This window comes from Thermobia domestica, chromosome 7 (genome assembly GCF_964235325.1).
Source record: "Thermobia domestica chromosome 7, izTheDome1.hap1.1, whole genome shotgun sequence".
NCBI classification, from domain to species: domain Eukaryota; kingdom Metazoa; phylum Arthropoda; class Insecta; order Zygentoma; family Lepismatidae; genus Thermobia; species Thermobia domestica.
The window spans coordinates 251,518,818-251,546,670 of record NC_137460.1 but is presented as its reverse complement, the minus strand read 5'-3'; the positions used below and the strand labels follow the sequence as shown (position 1 = coordinate 251,546,670).

General features: G+C 36.9%; 1 protein-coding gene across 3 annotated transcripts in view; it reads left to right on the top strand.

Moving 5' to 3' along the window:
• LOC145690811 (uncharacterized) overlaps positions 1 to 27,853 on the top strand; it is a 102,140-nt gene that overhangs the window by 68,215 nt on the left and 6,072 nt on the right. The window contains exon 1 of one of the 3 annotated variants that reach the window (XM_081766108.1): positions 22,811 to 23,031. The exons of the other annotated variants lie outside the window; for them this stretch is intronic. The gene's annotated coding sequence lies outside the window, so the exon portion shown is untranslated. Of the gene's footprint in view, positions 1 to 22,810; positions 23,032 to 27,853 lie in introns of those variants that run through there. 3 annotated transcript variants of the gene reach the window in all.

The window sequence follows — 27,853 nt, the reverse complement described above, 5'->3', positions numbered from 1 at the left end:
AGTTCAAAGTCCAACATGATACTCTTCTGCCTTTTCGACTACTTGACATAGCTTATTCAAAATCATTTCTAATGTAATGACCTGTGTTTGCCCTGGTGACGCAATATCAGTAGTATAATTGTTTTTTGGGACCACGTTTCGAGTAGGTTTTCTTTCTCGGGTTGTATCAGAGTTTTCATGCAAATTGGCTGATGCGTTTCTTCCGGACAAACACAGTATTGCCACATTGTCTTCCCGATGCAGGCCTTCTTCGGGTGCACTATTTTCAGTCCTAGACTTAGTACACAGCCATTTCACTTCACTTTGACTTAAAGAATCAAATTCTTCATTTGGTATGTTCATGCAGTCGAAATGGCACCAAGACTCACAGTGACTACACATTATGGAATTTACAGTTTCGTCACTTGACGATAAACTAGAACTCGACGCACAACACGCGTACTCACTATCCTGCCTATTAGCACTAGAAAGTTTATCACTTCTCAATGCCATTTCTGTTTTCATACAATACCCCGGAATCCTAAGTAAACACTAGTGTAGTATTCAATTAGTTACAACTTAAACACTTCTTCGACGACAATACAACTCCCGTCTTAGTTTCTTAATCATAAAGTTGTTGCCAAATAAACCTGAAAGTCCTGTCATGGTCGTCTTTGTCTTACTCCTTCAAGGCTACAGGTTCGGAAACACGACGGTGTGCCCTCATAAGAAAGTGTCTAAATTGCATGTAGCAAACGAATTTGATAGATATCGTAGACAGTTACGCTAATCTAAATACCAATGAAAGCAAACTTGGATATTCAGACGTGAATGAACCTTACATCCAATGTATTTTCGTACAGCTAATGTTACCTGTAGATTCTGGAGAACATTGGTTTACAGATACATCATTTTTTCTTGAAACTTTCTGGCAATAAATCCTTTTTTACAAAATATAGAATGCAGAAGAATAAATAATTGTAATTTATATCTTTAGATTATTATTTTGTGGTATAAAAGTACACAAAATTATTTTTCAAAATTATTTAGTATTCTTGTTTTAAGACAATACACTATATATCACACACACTTTCTTCTTTTTAAACTTAAATACAAAATTTTTTTCAAAGATTATTTAAATCTCCCAGAAAATCAATTTATAGTATTCTACGTACAGCTAAAGAATATCATCGTATATAACGAGATACGTACACCTTGTCTCAAAAAGGTTGAGCGCATTCTTTATTGGTGTTTTGAGGCAAAACTTTTCTAAATCCAACTTCGTGTATCTTCGGAAAATAGTAAACCAGGCTCGAACCTCCAAGCCAGCCTTTGCAATCGAGAAAAAGTTTGCAGATGTGTTTTTCTTCTTTTAAATATAATAAGACTTGTTATCAAGTGTTGAAAAAAAGCAACATTGATTGAAATACTTAATGATTCAATATTTCGAAACCTTGTATTAATGTCAGCAAATGCTTGTTTGTCATATAGCTCTCCATACGTAATGGAACATTTAGATATGTAAACGAATTTTTCCATATGTAAAAGAATGCTCAAAGTTAAAACATAGAACATAATTATCGCCTGAGTACTAAAAAAATAGTCAAAGTAGAACAAAAACAGCGTTTGTAGTGGATATGAATGTCATAAGTTTCTTGAGAACCGTTATACATCGCTAGAAGTATGTTTCCAGAAGTCCTTGTGTTAGCTCACTGGTAAGCTGTCAAATTTAAAATCATAAGGTTGTGAGTACGATTCCCATCTGGGTCAATGCTCTTTTAAAAGTTATATCTTCCGCAATGCATGAAAAATTATATAAAATAATTACATCAAAGACATCAGTTGTATATATATAACATAATCATTGCAGAATATAGTAATTATTATGTTTAAAATATAACATCTGAAATAGGTAGGTGTTCACAGTAGGTCGGTATTATATATATGAGAATGTTAAATACAAGTTAAGAAAACTTTTCAATAGCAATAAATAATGTGGTGTATTTATTTGCAGCTATTTGTCATATAGAGGGTAGTTCTCAACATTCATAATACAGCATGTCATTTATGTTCTTGAAAAATTATTCAATGCATAAGCAGAGAGTTTAAACAGAAAATCCGAAGTCGCAACGCTCGCAAGAAATTCATGAACGCCAAAGGTCACGTGAGCAGACTGGAATTGTCCTTATGAAGCATGCCACAGCAGAAAGTCTTTACATAGATTTCCAATTCAATTCCTGATATATGCTTTTGCAATGTGGAAGTGGTTATGCCTTGAGACGCTCTCTCGCTCACTCTCTATTTATACAGAATATAAAAGTGGATGTATGTGTGTGTTTCAACATAATTCTGATATATCTAGCGCAATTTTAACTATATTTCTAACAGTCTGGAAAAGAGTACTGTCGGGATACATATCAAAAATGCTAAAAACGGATCGATATGACTATCGAATCCATAGTTTCGATGTCGCTTAGGTGAAGAGTTCTACTTTCAATTCAAGTCCAATTAAGCTTCCATTAGCACCCAGGGTGGTTACGTAGCGACATAAAAATATCGAAATCAACCAATATTAGAATCGAATCGAAAGTTTTCTGCGCCGCTAACAGTGCCGCATTTCCCATTAGTCCACATTTCACATTAGTCCTGTTGCCTAGAGTGCAACATATTTGCAGAGTGCAAAGTTTAAAACGAATATTTTAATTTTTTTCCGTATGAAAAAGTTAAAAATCAAGAGCAAATATACTATTTCATGAACAATCCTCTTTTAAAATTCTAATATGTTTAATAATAGCGTAAGAAATCTAAAAATAATTAAGAACATGTTTCATATTTGTTATTTTTTGTTACGTAGTTCTAGCTGTAGCACGTAGTGAGTGGTATTTAACTGTAATAAATTCACCATTTAAGAATATTCGAATTAAGTTTTATTTTTAAGTTAGGGATGAAGGGGCGGAGAAATATGTAGTTATTGGGGGCGCCGAGAGCAAAAGTGGGTAGAGGCGCCGAGCTTTTAAATGCAACACTGGTCGTTAAATTAATTGGTAGAAATTTTAATGTCATTTAAGACCAAATTTAATCCTAACGGTGGCAGTATCCGTTTGCTCTCCTAGGAGAAATGAAAGGAGCTGACATCAAAATTATAAAAAAAATATAATTATATATGATAAATTTAAATTCATTTTAATTCGAAAGATGAGAAACACTTTGCCATTAAATATCGTAAAGGTCAGATCCACCAGTATTATAACAGAGAGGTGCTTGAGCCATTGACGGTAGAATATCAAACTCTGATAAGTGATAATTTCACAGCCTTGTTTTATTACAAGTGTAACCTCTAGTCAACGGAGAAGAGGACATGGATCAGAGTTGGTATTGATGGGTCGGAGTTGGACTCAATGGTTCAGAGTGGTTCATAGTTGGTGGTGGGTCAGAGTGGATCACGATGGATGATGGGTCAGAAAGGGCCAATTGCCATTTCGGTGGTGGGTGATAGTGGGTCCTAGTGGATCATGGATCAAATTTTTATTGACCCACACTATCTCTGGTTAAAATTGTACTAAAGATTATGACCGGAAGGGTCTGGTTCCTGTTCGAGCTAACCATTTTTGCGACCTGCAGAATCTGATCCTTACCTGATCCCATTCGGGATAACCAATTCTTATAACTCCGCTCGATACAACTCCTGTTCGGTTCGCCTTACCTGTGGTTGATTTTAGTAGTTGGCGTGTAAAGGACATTCACAATACAAATGACAAAACTGTAAAAGCGAGTGCGCAAACCTCCAAGTTGGATCTCGAACCAAAGTACTATTTCATTGAGGTTGCGACTGCGAATGCTCACCATCCTTGCCACGCCTGCTGGTATCAGCAGAATAAGTGCAAGTCGTTAGACATACCAGCATTTCAGTAGTGATTGTGCAGAAATACTGTAAAGGTAATTGCATATAAAGAAATAGATAGTATGTAAATTTTATTCGCTTAACACAGGTTTATAATACTTACGTTTACAACATTACAACATTTTGTTAGTGATTTATTTAACATGTACCAACACACCATGAGCCCAAAACTTTATTAATGTGGAATTTGTGCGAAGAAATTATTATATATATTTTTTTATTTTTATTTATTTATTTATTTATTTTTAAAGAAGATGACGCACTACGAATGCCGGCTAAGATTTATATTACACAATGCACTAGTATTAAACACACGCCATTTCTGTATTACACTTAACTGCACTATGAATTGATGGATTTTGGGGGGGGGAATCATGTAGTTATTCTTAGGAACAAAATTTCTCCATGCTTCTTGTTGTTCGTCGGATAGTCATTATTTAGCCTCCGTCGAAGTTATTACTTTTCGATTCCAAGTGCGATTCACCCTTTTTCTTGTATTAATTCCTTACTCACGCCTCGTTGCTTACATCACTTCACATATTATACGCTGTCTTGGCATACGAGCACAGATTTTGTGTTAATTTTATATTTATATATCTGCGCAGATTTAATTTATTCTTCTCGTTATCAAATTTATGAAATCTTAAACGATTGCGAGGGAAAACTTCGATATTCTTCTCGGGCGTCACTCTAGTGGAAAAATTCAAACCGCCATCACCACTTAGAGTACTTTTCGCGGCTTTTTGCCTCAGCGTCAGTAAGTTTACGCTGAGCACGCCAGAAAAGATTTTATAAATATTCATAATAAATATCCCTCATGAGAAATACACATATCAGAGGGCGTTAAATAAGTTTACCATTAAGACGAAATAATTAAAATGTTAAAAACAGCAAAAACATTACACGATGGCATTCGAGTTTAAGGGACTATATTTTATATTATCATGACCATATTGCACCTTTTTTTGTTCGGTGAACCGGAAGCACAAGTCACCATTCACAGGACTGCCAACTCATAGAAAAAGATAAAATTAGAACACAGTTTACGTCGACGTACGGTACATGAAGCCTTATTCCAATTCAGCCAAGAAAAACGGGAAAATTTAAAATAGAATGGGAGTGAGGGGGGCTACACACTCACAGATGGCGCGCGAGTGGGACGATGATCTTCTTTGAAGATTATCAGAATCCTGGAGCCTTGAAATTCCTCTTCCCCAAAAATCTATTTCTCCGGTTATTATTCCTCTTCTTTCTTCCACTAGTAATATTTGATTCATTATAGTTCACTAACGCTTTCCACAAACGTAGATGGGCTATTTTATTTTATGGGCTATATACTTTAAATGGGCTCTCCTTTTGTATGTGTAAATATAAGATTACATTTGTTTTCATAATACAATATTTCAATATAAGTTGAATAATATATTGATTATTTATGTCTTCATTTTATATTATATATGTTTTACGTTCCTTTAACTAATATATTTCTTACACCATTATATAAATCATAAAATTTCAATCCTTTTTTTTGTATCTGACTCATGTTTTTACATCTTACACTAAATATTCTTATTGTACTAAACATATGAAATTTTCAATATTTCGAAAAAGAAATAGCATATGAAATGCAAAAATAATCTTTTCATGAACATATACTTCCTTATAACTAATTTTCAAATAACCTTTGATAATGCAACACTTTCATTATTCGAGCATTTAAAATACAACATTCAAACAGCACTATTAATTAATTAATTAATTCCAAACACAATGCAATAATACAGTAACACGAATATATGAAATGAAATTTTTTATTAGTAAACAAAATTTTAAAACATATTAAATATTAGAAACTTTATTTCACACAATATTGAATAGTATTTATTTTTGTCGAGATTTAATAAAATTTATCGGCGCCTTTAAGATTCACAGCTAAATTTTTACAACGTATTAATTCAGTTATGACTCTCTCTGATCACTCGACAGGATCTGCCTGGCTAAATTTTGAAGAAACCTACCCACAATGAATTATTTATTTTACCACCCCGAGATGATGCCGAATTAAAGAATACAAGGTTAAAAACTTAAAATAACAAAGAATGGGATTTACCAAAATAGCTTACTTCGAGCATTACATAAATATAATGTTACCCAAAACACGTAAGGGGGGGGGGGACCTCATCTCCATAACTTGGCGTATATCTTTGCTGGTTTTCCATTACTTTGGAAAAGAAAATATCAACGGCCATCTGGAAGTCGCATAGCTGGTCACAGATGCCTCCATATATCAAGGGAAACAACCCTCTTTTTTTTTACATTCCCTATACTCTCTCATTCAATAATACATAAGGATTTTGTAAGTTTATTAACGCAAATTCCAACACATCAGATGAACACAGATTTTTACAGTACAGAAAATTCAAATACTTGTCAACATCTAGCAATTTCTCTAAAATTTTATGTATTCGCTGGTTATTACTTCTTGATTGAACACTTTGAGACAAACATACTGGTGTTGTAGTTAATGCATTGCAAAGAACAGTTTCAACACTACTTTCTAAATCTGAATTTTTAAATTCGCTTGAAATTACATCATGGTATTTCTCAGAACTATGTTTCACTGCGAGGTCCAACCAGATCTTACGAGTTTGTTTCGTAGGCTTCCACACCTTAAGTCTATCCACAGAATGTGAACCAATAGATTTACCAGTTAAAGGATCTAACAATTCGAACACCTTTTCTGAATTTGATGGTTTATTAACACAAAGATAGGGTCCTTTGAACACATTGAAAAATTTTGAGATTTTCTTGTCTGTTGCGGAACTTAAGTTTGTCTGTTTCAAGAAAACCAGATCGTTCACCTGTATTTTGTGTTTACTCTCCTGTTGTGAGTTATACCTTTCATTTCGCTTTCGGATCACTTCTTTTCTTTTAAAATCTGCCATTACCAATTTATTGTCCCAACTCTCATTATCGTTTTCATTTGCATCTTTCGTAAAAATGCCAAAATGTTCGAAAATAGGTTTTTCAGCCTAAATGTTCAAATGTAAGCTAGCTGGACTCGCGCCAAGACTGCTAGATATGGAATAGTTCAACAACACGACGACTTGTGGTATAAATTTCTCCCAAGAACCATGATCATCTTTACAAAACAGTCTGAACAACCTGTTCGTCTCCCGATGGATTCTCTCCACCGCGTTCGACGCCGGATGGTAGGGCGTTGAATAAAATATCTTAACACCATATTCTTCCATTTTCTGTTTGAAATTTTTAGAGATAAAGCAACTACCATTGTCCGCCAATATAGCTGAAGGTATTCCTAAGTGCACAAAGTACAATGATTCCAAACATTTAACTACGCACTTCGTAGTAGCGTTCCGGATGAGATAAAGAACAAGGTAACGAGTAAAAACATCCAAAACTGAGAGTATAAATTTACACTTTGAGGGAGATGGCACAAGAGGTCCGATGATGTCAATCGAAATTAATCTCCTAGGGCCTTTCACCTGTATGGTTTCAAGAGGTCTAGCTGGGGGTCGAGTATCAACTTTAGTTCGTTTACATTCAAGGCAGTCGTTAATATAGTTCACTACGTCTCGCCACATAGATTTCCAATAACAGATCTCGCTGATGAAGCTTACTGTTCTTTCACACCCGAAATATCCACGGTTATTATGCATTTCTTCAATTACCAGATTCACTAAGGATGGTGGGATGCAAATTCTCCAACTATTGGGAAAGTGAAAGTTCTTATATAACAATATACCATTTTCTAGTTTATAGAACTTCTCTACATTTCTATTTTGGATCTTACTGTAGGGATCGTTTGGTTTCTCTAAAAATTTGATAATTTTACTGTACTCAGGATGTTTCTTTTGTTTTTCGGTTAACTCTCCTGGTGTGAGGTTTCTGAAGAACGATGGAAGTACTTCTAAATTATTTATGTCCAAAATTTCACTAGGAGGGGCTAAAACTATCCTGGACAATGCATCACTGGCAACGTTCTCACTCCCTGAAATGTGCATTATTTCTAGATTAAATCCCTGTAGTTCGAGACTCCACCGAGCCAAACGAGAGTTCCAATGGCGAATTTTATTCAAAAACACTAACGAGTTATGGTCCGTGTAAACTTTCACATGATGGCCATATAATAAATGTCCCCATTTACGCACGGCTGTAACGATTGCGTACGCCTCTAGTTCCGTGATAGTGAAATTTCGCTGTGCACTATTCAAAGTTTTACTGTAAAAACCAAGTATGTGTTTTTCACCGTTAACTTCTTGGAATAATATACTTCCCACTGCTACGAGCGAGCTATCTGTCACTAAACAAAAATCATGATCTAACAGCGGATGATTTAACAACACTTCTTCAGCTAATGTTGCTTTTAACTTAACAAAACTTTGCTCGCATTCGTCAGTCCAAACCCATTTTTTATTCTTTTTTAAAAGTTCAAACAATGGATTGGCTAAATGAGCGAAATGATATACGAATTTAGAACGCCACTCACACAAACCTAACACTCGCTTAAGTTCCTTTACATTTTTGGGACGAGGCAATGTTCGAATTGTTTCTACATACGACGGATCCTTTTTCACGCCTTCAGGTGTGACTACGAAACCAAGAAATTGAAAACTCGTATTGCAAAATGAAGATTTCTTTAAATTTACAGTCATATTAGCTTCTTCCAATTTTGTAAACAACAAATTCAAAATTTCTAACTGTTCATCAAAAGAAAAAGTTGGTACAGAAATGTCATCGATGTACGTAACTAATTTATCAAATAATGCATGACCTAACACAACCAAAAGACAAGCCATTAATCCTACGCCTCCGTTAGCGTATCCAAAAGGAATAGATGTAAATCTATACATTTTCCCATTCCATGAGAATGCTGTGTAATCTCTACAATTTTCAGAAATTGGAACTTGTGTATAACTTCCTACTAAATCAATATTTGATACGTATTTAGCACCCTGAAACTTTAACAACAGATCATCAATTTTATTCACCTTTAATTGTTTTATTTTTACATGCTTGTTCAAAACAGTTAAATCGACTACTACTCGCATTTTACTAGTATTTTTTTTTGGTACGCAGAAGATTGGGTGTGAATGGATTGATACACAAGATTCTATTACACCACATTGTAACCACTCATCGATTTGCGAATCAATATGTTCTTTAAATTTATATGGTAATGTATATTGCCTTTTAACCACAGGTTGATCAGTGTCTACCTCAATTTCATATTCAAATTTGGTACAACGTCCGGGAATATTTTTAAAAATTTTCCTATGTTTCAGCAACAATTTGAACAATTTCTCTTTCTCAAAATCAGACAATTAAGCTTCCTTAACCTTTTCCCGTATTTCTGTAATTGACACAAATTCACTTTCTGTTTTACTATCAAATGTGTTACAGACTGCAACTCTATCTAACAATTTACAATGCGATTTCTCGATCTCACAGTCTATTTCTGATATTTGCTGTGAATAGTAATCAAACAAAAATTTATCTTCATTAGCAACTTCTAAATTTAACACTTTTATTTCCTTTTCATTACTACAAGAATTACGAATTTTACTATAAGCGTGATCGGAAAGAACAACATGATTAACCTATTCTTTTTCTAATTTTTGCTTTTCACTTACCAAATTATTTACTATGGGTCACTCTACATTTACTTTTCCAATCTCAAATAAAATTTCTGATTCATCATCACTGTCGCTAGTATCATTCATTTTAGTTTCAATACCAACTTGAGATACAAAATTTACCTTTTCCTGTACATCACCTTTAGTCAGAATTTTTGTAACTTTCATATTTTCAGCTTGACCACCTAGCATAGGTACGTTAACGATTTCTCCTTCTTTTTCAACCGTAATAGAATTATCACCAAAATCTATCTTTGCCTTGGATTGTGTGAGAAAATTTCTACCCAATAAGCATTCAGTATTCAAATCAGAGACAACTAGCACACGTACGTCAAAACTAACTTTCCCTATTTCAATACATAATATTGTTTCACCTTGCACCTGTTTCTTTTTCTTACCTGAAAAATCCACCAACAGAATATGTGGAGCTGGTCGCAAGTGAGAGTGTGATATGATTGACGCTATACGTTTCCATGTCTCTAAAGACAAAATACTAACTGAAGCTCCAGAGTCACACAAGGCTACTACTGGTTGATTTAAGATCTGTACTTTTATTTCAGCTGACCTAGCTTGACTATTAAATTTCTGATCTTCATCACTACTTTCAGATGAATCAGTGTCCCAGCTTACTACATTCACTACATTTTTTCCAATTACAACAAGCTCGCATTGCGAATCATTGAGTGCATTTTGACTTTTAGTACCAAACCATTTACATTACCATTTACATTACCAACTCTGCCAACCGCACTCGCGTTGGAGAGCAACTTTAGTTTAAATGTTGGTCTTTGTTTTGAGGGAACATAACTCTTGGACTATAATACGGAATTTGTGGTGCAGATTGAGTATATGTGGGCGTTGGCTGTGTTCGGTTCATACCTTCATCATGGTTACTATTTACAAAGTTCACCCTTTCGCTTTGGTTTGAATTCTCATACTCGTGATCATCTTCGTAATTACTACGATTACTACCTTGACTTTCATTGCGATCATTATCTCTTCTATAATTATTCTTACCTTTGTTCCAATGGAACTTTCTCTTATTCGGATTTCCCTTCCTTTTGGGTCCGTCAAACTTACCTTTTCCTGAATTTTTGCGGTTTTCATTACCATAATTTCCCCTTTTATTAAAATTCTCATAATTCCCTTGCACTTCATTTACCTGATTGACATGTACAGTTCTACCATGAAAGTTGTTCCTATTGTTAACACTTCTGCTGTCATAATACAGTGTTTCGAGGTTTTGTATAGCGGTTAAAAACGAACTGAAATCTAAATTTGGGAACAATGCTAATTGTCGTCGGTAAGAAATAGGGATCAACTGTTTAATCGTATTCACAATGAAAGTATCCGGTATATTAGGTGACAAACCACGTATCTTATTGAACCTTTTGTGAACAAAATCAGTAACAGTACCGTCAGTTTTTGGGTTGAATGCTTGCGATTGCAACACTGAAAGTTTACTTGCGATGACTTGTTCAGAACCAAATTGAGCTTTGAATTATTTAGTGAAATCTTTAAATGAGCGAAAAGTACCTAATTTTGACTTGTACCACTCAGGAGCATTACCGGTAAAAATAAACCCTAGCACATCTAAATATTGGGATTCAGGTACATCTACAGCGTGCGCTGCAATCTTAAACTGCTCTAAAAACGAAGTTGGTGACTCATCATCTTCTAAACCAGAAAACTTTGGGAACATTTCAATGTCACCATGACGCAATATTCGCCGTTTAGCCCTTTTTACGTCACCCCTCTCTGATTTTCTTACTTTAATACGCTTCTTTAATTTTGTTGTCTCACTAGCTGTCGAGGAACTACAATCTGTTTGTTTGTCGCTACTAATTTCTTCCTTACTGCTGTATTTTGACTTATGGCTACTCCTATCATCACCGGATGTACTTAATCTACGCCAGTTACGTTCACTCCCCTCTCTGCTAGCATGTTCAGTCAATGAGGTTAACTTCGTTTGGGTTTCATCTACCTTAATTTCTAAACCTAACAGCCTGTCACCTATCAAAGCAATATTTTGACTCATATTGACGTCAATACCGGGAGGAATAGTTTTCTGTGACAAAGTGTCGACCCTACTGTGCAATATTGCAACATTTCTTTCTAACTTATGAGTCGTATCATTTAATCCCACTAGCATTTTTTCTTTATTTTCTAAATTACCTTCAATTTTATTTACTGACTCTTCGATTACTTCAATTTTCTCAAAGGCACGGTCCGCCTTTTCTTCACATTTACCCAAATCGACCTTAATGTCCTCAAGTTCTTGATAATTTTGAACTGTTTTCCCCCATATTTTCTCACATTTATCAATTACCCTCTAACATTTCTCGTCTATTTCTTTAGATATTTGTTCATATCTACCTACACATTCCTTTCTAATAATTTCTAATTGCACCTCAAGCTTATCATCAATCTGCTTTTTTGTTATTTCACTGACTTCCACAATTTTATTTTCCAAAGATTCATTAATCTCAATTATTTTACTTTCTAAAGACTCGCGTACGTTATGAGTTTGCTCACTGACCTTTTTCAATTTTATTTTCTAAAGATTCGCGTTAATTTTGCATTTCAGTTTTATTTGCATTAATTGCCTCTAGCAATAACTTGACGTTACTTTCGTCCATTTTGTACTATTACAAAAAAATTCAAACACGAGTCAGAAACTTACCTTGTACTTCAATATTTCTGCGCATAAATCACTACTTTTACGTTACAGTGCAGGAGTTCTGTTCCTGTTTCGGAGCGCCATTTTTATGACCGGAAGGGTCTGGTTCCTGTTCGAGCTAACCATTTTTGCGACCTGCAGAATCTGATCCTTACCTGATCCCATTCGGGATAACCAATTCTTATAACTCCGCTCGATACAACTCCTGTTCGGTTCGCCTTACCTGTGGTTGATTTTAGTAGTTGGCGTGTAAAGGACATTCACAATACAAATGACAAAACTGTAAAAGCGAGTGCGCAAACCTCCAAGTTGGATCTCGAACCAAAATACTATTTCATTGAGGTTGCGACAGCGAATGCCCACCATCCTTGCCACGCCTGCTGGTATCAGTAGAATAAGTGCAAGTCGTTAGACATACCAGCATTTCAGTAGTGATTGTGCAGAAATACTGTAAAGGTAATTGCATATAAAGAAATAGATAGTATGTAAATTTTATTCGCTTAACACAGGTTTATAATACTTACGTTTACAACATTACAACATTTTGTTAGTGATTTATTTAACATGTACCAACACACCATGAGCCCAAAACTTTATTAATGTGGAATTTGTGCGAAGAAATTATTATATATATTTTTTTATTTTTATTTATTTATTTATTTTTTTTTAAAGAAGATGACGCACTACGAATGCCGGCTAAGATTTATATTACACAATGCACTAGTATTAAACACACGCCATTTCTGTATTACACTTAACTGCACTATGAATTGATGGATTTTGGGGGGGGGGGGAATCATGTAGTTATTCTTAGGAACAAAATTTCTCCATGCTTCTTGTTGTTCGTCGGATAGTCATTATTTAGCCTCCGTCGAAGTTATTACTTTTCGATTCCAAGTGCGATTCACCCTTTTTCTTGTATTAATTCCTTACTCACGCCTCGTTGCTTACATCATTTCACATATTATACGCTGTCTTGGCATACGAGCACAGATTTTGTGTTAATTTTATATTTATATATCTGCGCAGATTTAACTTATTCTTCTCGTTATCAAATTTATGAGATCTTAAACGATTGCGAGGGAAAACTTCGATATTCTTCTCGGGCGTCACTCTAGTGGAAACATTCAAACCGCCATCACCACTTAGAGTACTTTTCGCGGCTTTTTGCCTCAGCGTCAGTAAGTTTACGCTGAGCACGCCAGAAAAGATTTTATAAATATTCATAATAAATATCCCTCATGAGAAATACACATATCAGAGGGCGTTAAATAAGTTTACCATTAAGACGAAATAATTAAAATGTTAAAAACAGCAAAAACATTACACGATGGCATTCGAGTTTAAGGGACTATATTTTATATTATCATGACCATATTGCACCTTTTTTTGTTCGGTGAACCGGAAGCACAAGTCACCATTCACAGGACTGCCAACTCATAGAAAAAGATAAAATTAGAACAAGGTTTACGTCGACGTACGGTACATGAAGCCTTATTCCAATTCAGCCAAGAAAAACGGGAAAATTTAAAATGGAATGGGAGTGAGGGGGGCTACACACTCACAAGATAAGAGACAACGAAGATGCATGTCGGCTATTATGCTCAAATTTTGCACATAGATAGTACCCCACCAGAAAGCAATAAATCTGAATAGTGATGGGTAAATTCCCGGGAAGATATTTTTCGGGAATATTCCCGGGAAGATTTCAAAATAGGAATTTATGTTCAATCAGAAAGAAAATTGCATTCTATTACTATATTATGATTTCAAAGTTGAATTGATATTTACATCACATCATATTTTTACTGTTGTTCACAGAGGATTCTCTAAAATCTATATATTCTGAAGGGTACTATGTTACTTTATTAATACTTTATTATATTTAGAGAGTACGCATAATTGTATATTTATTTACAATATGTTCTATCGATTAAATATGTGTGAAAAAATTATATAGTAAATTGTATAGTAACAGTTTAAATTTAGATATAAGCGCATTTGCTCAACTTGATTCTATTACTGATATTATAAACACATTAAATTTGTAAATGTTATAAACCATTTAGATTGGGTAAATGCTAGAAGATACATGTCTCAACAATTTATCAACATTTGCGCATACGTATTTATGTTCACAAAATTTGCAAGATACATACTTATCTTTATATTTTAGCACGCAACATTGCCACACACGACCTTTCATTCTACCTATTTCACGGAATTCAATACGTTAATTCACATGTAAAAGTAGTCCGAGTAGTTCTTCAGAAATTCGAGTCAGAGAGAGGAGTCAGACCGACGTCTATTACTAATGTGGTTCAGGGTTTATTAATAGTAGTTCATCTCTATTTCTACATAATTCTAAATTACTTTACAAAATTGTTCCTTTTCATCATTTGTAAATTAGTACTTTGGTAATTTTGGCTGTTCTTTAGGACTGGGAGCCAATTTTGCACCTACTATTTTCCGATATTTTATTCCGATGTGGTTGTTTTATGGTTTCATACGTTAACTTACGTTACCAACATTAAATTCAGACAGCGTTGCAGAGCGAGCGTTAGCGAATGAAGGCGGGTTAGAGCCCCGCATGGCATGTTGTTTTCTTTCTTCGTTAACAACAATTCACTTTCTTTTCTCACATAAATCACTTCCACTTACCTTTCCGTTTTGTATAAATCCCCTACTGCCCTGAAAAAATGTGTTTGATACTTTCTTGACTACTTTTGAACACTATCAACTCATTGCTTCCGTAAATCATCCTACTTTTTGCTAGTTTTGGCCCCCCAATTCTAAACAATTACCATACCTTTTAGTGCAAATGGAAATGGAACTTAAAAAATCATATTATTAGTTACATAAAGTACCGTTAAATAATTTTAATTTTTTAACCTGCAAATTCTTTAAAACCTAGAAGTAAATCATAATATATTAAAATAAAGTAATTAGTCATATGGTTCTTATAATTTGGAAGATAAAGTAAAGAAATAGAAATAAATTCCTTGCCGGGAGTGTATAGGCCAGGGAAAAAACCCGGGAATATTCCCATTTTTAATTCCTTCCCACCGGGAATATTCCCACTGCCCATCACTAAATCTGAAACGGTTCACGGTATCACCTTATAGAACTCGAGATGTAGGGGTTTGTCAGAGTGGCTAAATTAAGACGTCAATGATTTATCCATCAACAAGCAAGCTTTTTATGATCGTTTCCGTGGGGAAGTCAGAAGAACACGTGCCTAGTAATCGTAATATTGATAGTTCGTGTCCACCCCGGGGTATTTGTTTTTTTTTTTTTGACTCACCTAAATATAAACAAATCACACATATAGGCATTTTAACATATTTTGGGAGAGTTGGTTCGTTGTCGTTACATCGCGTCTCTGCCGCTGGTAGTAAAGTTTTCAAAATGTTTGGGGTCCCGAGTTCGATCCCAGCCCCCGCCAAGTGAACTTTGTGGCGGACAAACACCGTGAGCGTGGGTTTTCTCGGGGTTCTCTCGTTTCCTCCCACTTTCTTCATTCCACCATTTCATCCATTACTCATCATCACCGTCTCCTTTAGCCTAACCGGCATATCCGTGGGACGTAAAACTCAAAGATTTCATTTCCTCTAACAACAACAGAGAGAAGTGGAGGTTTCCGAGAAGGTGGTGGTTGCTTACGTCTTGATGAACTGATTGTTTCGATTTTGGCAGTTTTCCCAAAGATCTCGAAGGAAGCTTTATTCCGGATGGTGATAGCAAAATTGAGATCTGGCGATTTCAAGATTATTCCATTGCGGGACTTCACTACTTAAGAAAGAGCGGAGCTCCTCCGTGGCTAAGCGGTTAGCGTACGCGCCTTTGGCGTGGGAGACCCGGGTTCGATTCCCGGCGGGAGCTTATGTGGTTCGGATTCCACGTTAATCAGTAGGTCCACGTCTCATATAGCCTCGCTGCTGAACGGGACGTTAAACTCAAAATCAACTCAACTTAAGAAAGAGCGATTCTCGGTAAGTACTCGCGCAGTTGAAGAACCACGTACTTAATGTTATCGTACTTAGGATCGAAGTTTTGGAGCAGAAATGAATGAATCTGTGGAGCTTAAATGGATGAGATGCCTGATTGCGGATAAGATTGATGTGATGATGATGGATGAAAAATAGCGGCATCCATGCCAACGGAAATATCGGTTTGGCTCAAATGTTGCTTCTTTGCTGGCGGTGAGTTCATAACTCGCTCAGGATAGCTTTCTGGATGGTGTGGTGATCTAGAACTGCGGGAGGCATTAGAGATAGTGAAGGCTGTAGAGCGCTCCAAAGCTCGGCGGTGTCTATGGCCACCCTTCCGCTTTTCCACTTTCATGGATGAACAGGAGGGACAAGAAAGACTGGTGTTAGACCTTCATGATGGCCATCTATCTGACAGCCTGCGACCAAAACAGAATTCGCCGAAACCAATGAGATTTGACGTAATGAGATGAAATGTGATGCAGATGAGGTGACCCGTTTGGATAGTCACCAAGGTTGGGACAGTTCTCCGGACAAACCCGTAGCACTACACACCCTTGGCTTGATTAGTCTGGAGAGTAGTGCTCAAAGGAATGACACAGAAGCCGGGATGAGGAACAGGAAGGATATCAAAAAATCGCTATAGCCAGGCTATTGCGGTTATCGCTAACAAAATCGCTAGCGACCTAAAATGCACCTCATCATTTTTTTTTACGGAAAGGAGAAAAGATAATTTACTAGTTATACAAATCATGCGTTTCTTGAAAAATTATATACTTCTCCAGCCTCTCAGAGGGTTACGCCCTCTCTTTGGCAAGTGATTTTCTACAGAAATATATATTATTAAAAAGAATGCGGTGGTCTAAGGGAAGCTTGATTATTAACAGTGGTATTTGTGCATCAGTTTAGGAAGGGAGTTATATAATCATTTTATTATTCTTTATTTCATTTTTCATCTTTATTATATGGTACACAAAACAAAACAGTGCAATCAAGGTGCCAAATGTAAATATATAACAAAATACATAACGTAAATAAGGCAAGAAAGTGATAAAAAGTATGTGAATTAGCGAAAATAAAGTGAAGAATACAAAGGTGCAAATGTGCAAGAATATATATATATAGAGTATATATATAGGTATAATGCGAGATACTATTTTAACTGATTGAAAATGTAAGATAATGTAAATGAAAGATGGGATGAAGTGCCAGCACATCACAAACAAATAGAAATTAGTTAGATGGATGCAGGTTAAATCTTCTGTCCCGGGGCGACTCGGAACTAATGATCACAAGGGGAAGCCCTTGTTAGTTGTGAGGATGTCGGTGCTAAGATGGAAAAACATGAGGAATATGATCATGAATGATATAAATGGCATAGATGTCACGTTCGTCCTCTGTTAGGTTTGCATGTTGGACATATAAGGAAATGAGTACATTTAATGGAGAATGCTTGTAGCGGTATGCGGCATCAGTGACAGCATGAGATTGAAGTATGTCCAGGAAGAGCGGATGGCCCGTTTCAATGCGAGAAGTGATGTACCGAATACGGAGTTGTGCAACATGTTCTGTGAGCTTAGGAAAGTTGATGTACTCATACGTCAGCCACGTGGAATATGGAAGCTTAAGTCGGTGAGCTAGTCGAATAGCATGACGCTCCAATATGCAAAGTTTTTCATAGAAGGAAGAAGAAGCAGTATGTTCAAAAGTGAGTATAGGTCGGAGAAACATCTTATAGGTGTGGAGTAAAACATCTGCTTTGAGGCCCCAAGTGGTGCCTGTGAGACGACATAAAAGATTAAAGCGAATAGTAGCCTTAGCTCTTAATTTTTGCAAATGTGCATTCCAAGTCAGTTTGGAATCGAAGACGACGCCCAAGTAGGTAGCAGTGTTGGTAGGGCGTACAATGTACCCATCAACAGTTACTCGTAAGAGTGTGGGGTTTCGGTGAATCCTAGAACGCCTGTTAGGTGGTAGGAAAACCAGCGCTTGCGTTTTGTCATTGTTAATAGTCAGATGCCATCTTTGGCACCACTTGATGAAATTGTCGAGAGTTGTTTGTAGAGCAAGTCTAATTTGCTGGACAGTGTTGCCAAGTGCAAGAAAAGCTGTATCGTCAGCATATTGGAAGGTGAAAACATTTCGTGGCACTGAAGGAATGTCTGAAGCGTAAAGAATATATAATAATGGGCTGAGTGCAGACCCCTGGGGTACTCCAGTAAACGGAAATATACGCCAAGAGAGTGTGTTACCAACTGCGACATACGCAATGCGATTTGTAATGAAAGAGTAAATTACCCTTAAATAGCAGACGGGAAGTTTGAATGACTGCAATTTTTGAATTAGCCCCTAGCGCTACACTTTATCAAATGCCTTTTCTAAATCCATTAGAATGAGACAGGATGGCAAGCCTTTGTTAAATTGATTTGTAACTATGGTACTGAGACGAAGCAGTTGGTCATGGATGGAGAATCTAGGTCGAAAACCTGCTTGGTAAATAGGTAATAGACCAGTATTTTCAAGGTATTTATGAAGGCGGCAGACAAGGATTTTTTCCAGGATCTTGCTGAGAATAGATGTGAGTTGGATTGGTCTGTATGAACAAACTGAATGGACAGGTTTATTAGGTTTATGAAACATACAAATTTTTGAGATTTTCCAATCAGGAGGATAGAAACCAGTTTGAAGTATGAAAGTATATATTGTTGCCAGGGTTAGCAGGAATGAGTGTGGAGCTTCTTTTATGTGTCGATAAGAGATGTTGCCAATCCCAGGTGATGTATTCTTCTTCCGTTTTAGTGTAGAATGGATTTCATTAGTAGTAATGGGTGTGGTAAGTGGATGCTCTGGATCAATTACATGATTTGTTGAAGGTTGTAAAGCAGGAATGCTAGATAGGTCTTTCCGTTCAGAGCGTGTAGAAGCCGCTGTTGGTGTAAAAACGGTCTGGAGCTGTGTAGCAAAGGCGTTTGCTTTTTCTTCGTTGGAGAACAGAGGAATGCCATCTGCAACTAACGGGTAGGTTATTGTGGTGCTCTTGCCCGTAAGTTGATTAAAACGCTTCCAGTAGCGAGATGGATGCGCTTCCTCGGATAAGGTGTTGCAAGTTTTAATCCAATTGCGGCGTTTATAGGCAACAAGATAGCTATGAACAGCTCGTTGCCATTGGCGATGCTGACGAAGACATGCGTCATTCCCGGTCCGATAATATTCCCGAAGATGATGTCGGGCTTTCTGTATGAGCGGAAGATATGTTTCGTGGTAGGGCCGGTTTGTGTGGATGTACTTGCTGCATCGGAATGTGCTGTTGAGCACTGGTTTGAATTGCCGCAGTAATAGCAGTAAGACAGGAAGCAAGTTCAGTTTCAGTAGTTGGAGGAGTTGTGGTAGAAAGAGAGTGCTCTAGGTCTTCCCGGTAATGAGGCCAATTTGCCTTATCAAACCTCGGAACTCGACGAGGTGCTAGTACAGGGCGTTGGGGTTGTCTCCGAGTGAACGTTAATTTTATTGGATGATGATCGCTGCCAATAGAGTCCAGAACTGTAAGCTGACAGTCATTAAGGAAATTCATAGAGGTGATGACAACATCCGGTGTAGTTTGACTGATAGGCCTGGTGTGTGCAGGAAGAACATGAAGATGGAGCTGAAGATTGTTACTTAAGTAGTCCTCAAAGTCTGCTTTTTCGCGATCAGTACGACTGTGGATATTAATGTCTGCCATGATAATATTTCGAAAGTTGGTGGCTATATATCGGAAATATTCGAATGGGATACGTTGACGTGGTCTAATATAGATTGTACTGAAGTTGATAATGATCGATGGAAAGTATATAGTGAATAATAGGTATTCCGGGAGATTACCTAAAGCTTGTGGAGTATAGGCTCGAACTGGGTACTTTGGGAAATATCATATTGCTACTCCCCCTTGGGCCCGTTGAGCTTGATCTTGGAAGTCGCAGCGTTGCAGTTGGTATCCAGGAATACGAGCAAGCATACTCGGCTTTAAGGCGGTTTCATTTAAAGCGAAAACACTAATATGTTCTTCCATTAATAAAGATTCAAGTAACAGTCTATGTTGAGAAAAGGATCGAATATTGACAAAAAGAAAGTTAATCCCCATGATGAAGAAGACTGTGTAGATTGTTTTAAACAGCGGTTTCCAGGATTCCAATGTGAAAATGTACATAATTATTAGAATAAGTTGCATGAAGATTAATATTAAAAATAGATTTGGCGGCAGAAATGATATGTTGAATGATGTGAGGTCGTTGAAAAGGGATAATGTTTTGTAACACCAGACTAACATAGCGCATGAGATCTTCGACTGTTAACGGAGGCAATAGCGATTGTGTAGGCGGTGTAGTTTTGTCTGCTGTTTTTAATGGAACAGTTAGTTCCGGATGCTCAGGAGTGGGTGCTGGTTTTGCCTTACAACGATAGCTATATGTAGGGTGAAGCCCACTACCACATGTATTGCATTTAGGTGGTCCTTTCAAGTTGGGGCATGTTTTGGTGTCATGGAGTCCGGAGCAGTAACCACATTTAGGTTGATTACGACAATTGGCCGTAGTGTGGTCGTTGTATAACTGGCAGTTTTCGCAACGAATTGGAAGCGAACCCTGCGTTTTAGATGGTTCGACGCGATGAATTTTCCTATAGATGGGTGCCCCAAATCTAAGAAGATGGTCAATGGTGTCTTGCCGCTGTGATAGAATGCGTACCATATATGTAGGACCAACCTCATCATATCCTTTAGAAAATTAAATAAGATTTTATCCTTAGAACTATTGGGAGCGTTCCAGTAAGGAACAAAATTACTTACAAAGTTTTAATATATTTAATATATATTTCCTCTGGCATAAATAAAAGTATTTTCCTTCAGTTTTTGTTAAATGAATTTTATAAACTTTGCTTTACTCGGAAGTATCTCACGGAAAATACAAATACAAATAATGCTACCATCTAGTAACCAGAATATAACTACCAGGAGAAAGTGCCTGCCAGAGATGCTATGATGGGTGTTGCAGTGAGAAAAAACAAATATAGAATATAAAAATTGCACTCGTTAATTAACGAACGTACCCGTGACTCAAATACTGAGATATGAAGATTTTGTTTTTGAAAGAATATAAATAAATTTAACATAGTTTCTTTGCGGTTTTCCTATGGAAATTTGCAGGGCCGGACTAAGGGGTTCGCTTGGGGGGCTATAGCCCCGGGCCTTTAGGTGGACAGGGCTCTCCACCAGTGTTGAATTCAGACTTTTGTTCAAGTGAGGCAATAAAAATTTAAGGAGTACTTGAAAAAAAACGCTTCCAGATTTGGTCCTGCAAGGCCATTCTAACTAATTTTTCTTTTTCCAAACAATTCCCTTAGTCCCACCGGAATACATGAAAAGTACAAAACACAGAAAACTTTCTTTAAAAAACAGTGTGGAAAACTATCACATTACACCTCCATGTGAAGACACTATTTTTCGACTTTTTGCTTTCCCCCTTGCTCCCATCAGTGCAAGGGCAGTAATGGGATTTTTACCGGTAAATATTTTTTGGGTATTTACCCAAATTGGGTAAATATAAGGTTTTTTTTCCTTTTCAACCCTATAGTGATAGAGACGTTCTTTAATAGTGCATAAAATAATGAAAAAGTAACAGTAGATCCAGTAGGAGATACAACAAATATCAAAAGGCAATAAATTTATTATTTTCATTAATAGAAATGAGTTCTGTGATCGTTCCTGTTTTGATAATAGTAACATAAAAGAAGCATGTTTCTCCAGGAACATATTTTTAAGGACTGATGACTGAAAAAGACTACATTTATTTTGCTACAAGTAAAGAAGCTGAAAAAGTAAATGGAACGCGGATAAGTGCTTTTCTTTTTATTTACATTCTGTAAGTGACTATGGGCGCAAGTTATTACAACTGTCATGACTTGTAATATATTTTCTCTATATCACACATGATTTAATAACTACAAATAAAACACAGTAGGGGTAGGTGTAAATGCGGGGACTATCGCACGTACACTGCACTTGCTAGCTGGGCATCAAAAGATGAGCTGTAATAAAAACTATGTGTTGTTTGAACCCAGAATAAAGTAACTGCGTTCTCATGTTTTGCGAGAAATTAGCATTCTTGAAAAAAAAATATATAAAATGCCATTGGAAAATGGGTTTCACATGACGGTTACGTCAGTTTCTTCAATTCGTTTTTGATTGTGTGTCATCAGATTCATATGCCTCATTCAAATGATTTCATGCTTTAATTTAGAAGTGGCCAAAATGCAGTTAGTTTCCTCTGTTTTCAAATACCTCAACTGGCAACATCAAGCTAATAAAAGTACAGAAGAATTACAGAACATTTAAAACTTAGCAAGGTTCTCGAAATAGGCTACACACATAAGGGCAAAACGTTATCTCATTATGAGATGGCATTTATACCAAGATTACTCATCAAATTCATCGGATACATGGAATGAATATATCGAATCATCGCTGGTAATGTTTCCATCTATCTCATTTACCCTAATAGCATGTTGGTTTGCAACAAGTCTTTCATTATATTTGATTTTAACTTGCTAGACTTTCCGTGCACTGTACACCTGCTGCACGCTTTTTGAAAGAGTTACCCGCAAATGTCGTAATTTGATTTTCACTTGTTAGATTTTACTAGCCTCGGAGGTTTGCTGGAACTTTGTAGCAAGTGTATCAGTTCTAGTTTCTACCAACAGGTGGCACAAAATCTAATCTTAGAAATCTGCCCACCAGGTCGCCATTTGTACAGGTGCTAAGTGAAGGTAGAAGTGGATAATTAAGATAATTACGTAAGTATCCAGATGTAGAGATAATTTATATTTTAAACGTGTATTGTTTGACTAAGTTGTTGAGAAAAATATACTGAGTGTATGTTCGTATACAGTGAATGTTGGGTTTGTAAATGGCATACAAAATTAATCAGTTTCCACAGCAGAATATGTCTTTATATGCGTAAAAACACACACACATATCTTAATTATCTGATATGAACCATAATTCCTACTGTCTATTTTCAGTTGTTACTATGAAATGGACAATCAGGACAAATAAAAATTCAAAATAACTTATCACTGGTCCATCTCTATCATTCGATGTTACTATAGGCTATATTGGTTAACAAAACCAATGTAAAAATATGTTTTGTAACATTGGCCACAATGTGACTTGTGTATTTAATATGTACTCGAACTCATGTTTAAATACTGTGCTACTGCAATTTCGTGCTACTGCAGTCAAGATTTGCTGTGAAGTTTACTTGCATAATACCCTTGTTTACATTGATAGTTAATTGAATACTTATGTAATTGTAGCTTTTTGATCCTGATTTCCACTCCATTATAATCGAGAACGGGGGAGAGATACCGATGGTAATTGCAAATAATGACTCAACTTTAATTATTCCCCTCCACTATCAAACCTTGAAAAAAAATCGAAATACGTAATTCACAGAGTATGTGCTACTGCAAGTGAAGATTTGATGTGAAGTTTACTTGTGTACGGGAAGGTTCTAGATTACTGGTCCCCCATGTAGATTAGTTGCTGGGTAGGTTCTTTCTGTACTAAAGTTTATACATTTAACTTATACAGTAGGCTATTGCCGTGCGAGCGTTAGCGAGTGAAGGCGGGTTAGAGTCCCGCAGGGCACGTTGTTTTCTGTCTTTATTACTGCTCAATGAGAAGGGGGACCAGTAATCTAGAACCTTGCCCTTGTGTACATTGATAGTTAATTGAATACTTATGTAATTGTAGCTTTTTGATCCTGATTTCCACTCCATTAAAATCGAGAACGGGGGAGGGATAACGACGGTAATTGCAAATAATGGCTTAACTTTAATTACTCCCCTCCAGTATCAAACCTAGAAAAAATCGAAATACTTAATTCACAGAGTACTATTACCTTTTAGATGTATCCCTGCTCTATCAAACCTACGAAAAAGTTCAATAGCCTACTTAATTCACAGAGTATTGCCGAGCGAACAAAGGTGGGTTAGTAGCCCCGCAACGCTCGTTGTGTTCTTGAAATTCATTACCATGGTAGTAGTAGTAGCAGTAGTAAGAACTCGAAATTACCATTCCTTACCTCATTTCTCCTACAAATTTTGCAGATGTCTTGTCAAAACGGAGGGGAGTAAGTAAAGTTAATCCAAAATAATGGAGAAATCTAGGAACGCCCCTCCAGTTTCACTGTGCAAAAATACGGAATTACTCGAGCAGACGGCTCTACCAAATTTACACATATTTATTGCGTTTTCCGATTTCTTCTTGCAGAGCATGCACTAAACGAGGAGCTAATGCATAAACCACGAACTAATTTGTGCTAGGTGGCCACTAAAAGCACGAATGCTATCTAACCGAGTCAGGGCAGGAGAGCAGCAGGTTGCCCGAGTGGAGCGAGGTGTGTGTCCGTAGGGAGCAGGTGCGTCAGCGACGGGGGGCATACGCATTAACAAGGATAGTGGAAAAATATATAAGGCATCCGCAATAATTTTCACCTTCAAAAACACTTAAATAATTGTAATAACTCTTACTTTCAAAATGGCTTCCCTGGTTTCCCGGGTACAAATGGCCCGCTGAGAGGAGAAATTCGTTTGTTTTGAATTTTTTCTTCTTTTCCACACGTCACATAGTTGATTTTACGTTTTAACACACCATGATGCTCCAAAAACTTTATAATATGACACTCCTTATCCCCCAAACTACATAAGTGTATTAACCGCCTGCCCGGAACACCGACATATATTGCCAGAAAAGTGCCGAAGCCCCCCTCGCCCATCCTGCTTGCTCTGGGACGAGGAGCAAGGTTCTAGAACACACTCCCTCTCCATTGAGTTGTAACAAACGTAGAAGCAACGTGCTCTGCGGGGCTTCAAACGCGCTTTCACTCGCTGGGCAATAGTGCGTGTGGATTAAGTATTGATTTGTTGTACAGAAAGCAGCCAATCTGACTCACGTGAGAGGACCAATGTTCTAAAACCTTCCCCGAACTAAGCTAACTGAAGCTCGTAATTTGTTTGGGAACCATGGATCCGCTTCCAAATTACCCGAGGGCAAACAAAGGCACAAGATGATCGAGTCACCATAGGAAACCGGGAAAAGGGGCATGTGTTAATTTTAGTCAAAGTTTTAAGAAAATTACCGTGCGAAATGGAGAATTTGTCGTTTGTATGCTTAATAATACGTGAAGTTGTATTTGTTTCATAAGTGATGATGGAACTACTTAGCGGAATGTTACAGCATCGTTGGATTGTGGGAAGTTTCCGAGCGGTACGTGCTAATATTTAAGAACGACACCGCGGTTGTTAAATCTAACAGATATTGAACGAGGTCCAGCAAAAGGTGAACTATTTGTATTTTGGGCTAAAAGTGTTAAAATGTGATTTATATTTCAAGATTGTCATTGTCATAACTTGCAACAATTTTCTACTTACTGCTCTTTTGAAAAAATTGCCGCCATTTTGAAATTTTACATTCGATTGCCGAGAAAATCTGTACAGCAAATTTAGCGTAACTCGTGCTTTTTTTTACCGTCGAAATTTTAACTTAAAAGACTGAAAATTGCGCTTCGTACCATTGATACTCGCTGTTTTGAAAAAATGGCCGCCATTTTGATATTTTACGTTGGTATACCGCCAAACTCTATACAGGAAATTTAGTGTGTCTCGTACTTGTACTCTGAAAATTTTAAATTAAAAGGCCGGGAGTTGTACCCTGTAGTGTGTGTGGAAGAGGCAGACAAACGAGTTGAGTTGGTTTTGTGTTTAACGTCCCTTTCAGCAGCGAGGCTATATTAGACGGGACCTACTGATTAACATGGAATCCGAACCTCATGAGCTCCCTCCGGGAACCATATCTGGGTCTCCCACGCCGAAGACACGTACACTAACCGCTTAGTCATGAAGGAGCTCGGCAGACAAACGAACAAATATAGATCAAGTCATCCAGAAGCCTGACTGACGTTTGCCAAATATGAATACAAAAACGGGTCTATTAATTTACAACAAACATACAATTCATGTTATATGAAATAAATAAATGTTTGAAAATGTTTTATATGAAATTAATATCTTCCAGCGTAAATGAACTTCCCATATTTTCTCCATGAGAATACGGACACCTCAGGTCCCCCTATCAACTTTCCAACACAATGCAATGAACAGTAGTCTGGTTATGAACAAAAGTATAATAGGCCGCCTTGTTCAGTGGTAGAGCGTTCACCTCTGGTGCATGGGGTCCCTAGTTCGATCCCAGCTTACGCCAAACACCTTGTGCGTGGGTTTTCTGGGAATCTTACGTTTCTTCCCACTTTCTTCATTTCATTCATTTCTCATCATCACCGTCACCTTGAGCATAGCAGCCATAACCGTGAGACTAAAACTAAAAGATTTAATTTTTTTTTCAAGAATATAATAAGCGAAAGTTCACTAAGCACCTGCTGCTTTTCTCTCTTCGTACCCTGCAATTAATTGTACGGACTGAAGATGCCTAAAAACTTAAGATGTGCTATAAAAATGCTTTACAGGAAAACAATATGCAAATTATTTAAATCAGTGGTACAATCTACCTTCAATATTCTTCGCGCGTTTAGCAATATTTATTTATATGGCTGTATTTGCCAAAATTACGTTCGTCAGTTTAATCTGATGAAAAGCTGATTTTTCTCCTTGTGTCGTGTGTAATTGTCAGGACCAGATTTACATTTTTCTAAGACCTGGACCAAAGCACAATTCTGTGCCCTAGCCTCTGAAATAGATTATGATTCTTGTTAACTTATCTTATGTGTTGCTGGAGAAAAGGTTAGTCATCTTCCCTGTGTTTGTAAATGTAGAAACACTCTAAGCCATTTTTTTTTTTAATCCGGAAAGTATCAGAGTTTCCATAAAGTGCAATGGAAAAAGTAGCATTGCAAATTTCGCTCGCTATCAAGTCGAACAGGGTGGTGTAATAACTTCTTCGAAACTGTTACCTGCAACAGCGCACTGTTCATTCACTAAATACAGGAATTCCAGCCAGTCAGATTTTTTTTTTCACTTTTCGAATAAGCTGATATTGATAGCAGAAATGGAACGGAATTAAAATACGGGACATTTCCCTGTCACGACTAAATTTACGGGGACGCGGGACACTCGGCCCCAAAACGAGACTGTCCCGTTTTTTACGGGACGAATGGCAGCCGCCTCCGCATAAACCCATCTTTTTTAAAGTTAATTTTGTGGACTGTCTCATCAGACCTTTACAGGCCCATGGGATATAATACTGCCATATTCTTTTGTGAGTACGGGGCCGCGGTGGCTCAGTGATAGTGTTCACCTCTTGTGCGTGGGGTTTGGTTCTACTCCAGCTTGCGTTAAGTGGGCTTTGTGGTGAACAAACACCATGTGTAAGGGTTTTCTCTTGGTTCTTCCGTTTCCTCCAACTTTCTTCATTTCACCATTTCATTCTTATCATCACCGTCTCCCTGACCAGCCACTTTCATTTTCATGCATGTTTCAGAGTTTGGAGTAAAGATGTTACTTTTAAAAAAAGTTGAAATGAAATCTTTAAGATTTACGTCCCACGGTTATGTCGGTTAGGGTAAAGGAGACGGTGATGATGAGTAATGAATGAATTGGT